Consider the following 2907-nt stretch of genomic DNA (forward strand, 5'->3'; position numbering starts at 1 on the left):
TATTCGAAATTGTTTTTATATAACATTTTATTTGTTAAATTGTTATATCAAACAAACAATAGTAAAATCAAGTAGTTTTGATGCTATGAAAACTAGTTTAATATTATAGTATTTATATATTATATTTTATGATTTTAATTATTATACAACAGTTATTAAAATATATATAAATTAAAAATAACTATAGTACAGTATTATGAAATTATATTTTTAACGATAATATATTTATAATACTTATTAATACAATTTTATTAATTAAACAAATAAAACATCATTATTTAATTTAATTAACAAATTAACTAAAATGATAATATTTTTAATTGTATATTTACAATTGATTTCAACAAGAAAAAAATAAAAAACATTGTTAATAAATAACAGCAATAAAATATCAATAATAATTCTAAATTCTAATTAACTATTTTAAATTTGTTTATTAGTATTTATTAGTAAATTACTATTTTATTTAAGACATTATTATATTTATTCATTTTATTCCATTGTTTTATTAATCAAGTATTTAAACAATTATTTTAAATGAATTTTTATACGATTAAATTATGAATATTAATTTACTTTGAAAATTGACTAAACCAAACCCATTATAAGAAGAATTCAATTAAATTTTTCTTCATTTTATCTTATAAAATGAAGTAATATAAAAATTATTTATTATGGGATTTCAATTTAATTATTAAATTGTTCTAATCGAGTTATAATATGTTTCGATAATTATCGTGAATCAATTAAAAATTATGCCATGAAGATAAAAATATTCGTAATTATAACATAAGAAGATTGATTGATCGCATATCGAGAAAAATAATGTTAAGAGTGTTTAATTAAATGTTGGTTTTTGTTCTTTCTTTTTATTTGAAGTAAAGCAAAGTTATATTATTTCAATTTATAAAATGACTGCGGTGCAAGAAGCATCAACTGATTAATGACAATAACTTAAGTTTAAAGTCATAATTAAAAAATACAAAAAACCTGTAATTTTTCCAAATTTCAACATATTTGAACGTTGTGTTGGTGTTGTCAGTGTGACGACACCAAGAAAACAATTTCGTTTTAAATTAATTATTTTTCTTTTTATTATGTACAATAAAAACAAAGAAATGTAAGATCGACTTGGTTATGTCAAAAACAAGTTAACGGTAAAAAAGTCATTATTTGACACAATAGTTTCAACCATATTTGATTTTTCGCTTTATAAATTATATTCTCGTTCACTTTCTTTTTTAAGTTTACAAAAGTGACTGTATTAAAACGCCAAGAGCAGCGATTGACACACTTTTATTATTGAAACCAAAAGAAAAAAGGCAGCCCTTCGGGGAGTTACTATTATTGTTTTTTTTTGATTGAATGATTGAGTAAGTTTTTTCATCTTTTTTTTTATAAACATATATAAAAAATAATTAATAATAATAAAAAATGAAATAATGTAGACTTGAATTAAAATTATAGACAAGAAGTGATTTTTTGTTGATTACATTACATGTGAACTAAACAATAATTATGAGCAATAATGTAAGATAATACAATCTTTAAAAATAGTATAAAACACTTTTATCACAATAATGAAACATGTCATTAAAAACTGATTGATAAAAATAAATCATTGTTCAATTGTAAAAATAAAAGTCTCGTCACCATTTTTTAAATTATGGTGAAAAGGATTGCATAATTTAAAAATATAGTGATGCATTTAGTTCTATATAAGTCACACAAGAAAATGCAACAATTATATATTACATTAGATGTTATCTTAATATTTTTATTGTATTTGTTATTTGAATAATAAAAAAATGACAAAATTATAAAATTCAATATATTTTTAATGATGTTGTTGTGTTTGAAATAACATAATTTTTTAGTGTGAATAACTTATATATATTAAACAAATCAAGCACTCTGTTTGATGTATCTGTGATTGTTATAGCAAATGTAAAAATATGTGTTTTAAGTGTCTTGATTATTAATTTGATAATTTAATAGTTAAATTGTGGTTAATTTCATAGACTAATTGACTTGAAAATGTTAAAATAATTACAAATAATTGCAATTGAAAAGTTTTCTGTTTATCAGTAAATTTTTATCTATGGTCAATATAAGTAGCCAACTAACATGTCAAATGAATGTTCTTATCAATATTGGCAGTGCTTGTTTAGTAATTTAACAAAGAAAATGAGATTATTTCATTTTTTAATATTCTAGTAAAAAATTGTTGTGTCTGTTAATAAAACAAATAATAAGTTATAGTTGTTTTCAATTATAGTATCTTAATTGTATTTTATTATTATTTGTTATTATTTGTTTGATTAACTTTGTATAGATTATGTTTACTATAATTTGAGTTTGCACCCATATTGTTTTTTAAGCGATTTACTCGTGACCAAAAAAAGAAAACAAGTATAAAACACAAATAAAAAATAAACATTTTGTATTTTGTTTAGCCTTTGAACAACACATTTTTTTAAAAATAGAAAGTCTTTTATTTATTTATCAATGTTTTTCATAACCCGATTATTTGCTCAGTTATCAACAAAATTATTATTTCATAAAAATAATGGTATTTTTTTCAATTAAATTGCCACAAATTTTGTTTTTTTCTTGTTAATTTTGAAAACCAGAATTGTGCCGACCCATGGAAAATGGTTATTGTCAAGAAGACTTTTTGAAAAAAAATTAACTTATAAATAAATCAAAAATAGATCGACAAAATAAATATGTTTTAACCATTTTAATATTAAAACTATTATAAATTTAAATATTTTTGTGTCAATACATCAATAGAAACTGTCATAAAACTAATTTCTAAATATCAAAATGAAGACTTTAAATTTACCAGAGACACTCAAAAAGAAGAAAAAAGGTAAAATATCCATTATTGGAAAGTGCTACTGT

This window comes from Entamoeba invadens (genome assembly GCF_000330505.1).
Source record: "Entamoeba invadens IP1 unplaced genomic scaffold scaff_1105074725273, whole genome shotgun sequence".
NCBI lineage: Eukaryota > Evosea > Mastigamoebida > Endamoebidae > Entamoeba > Entamoeba invadens.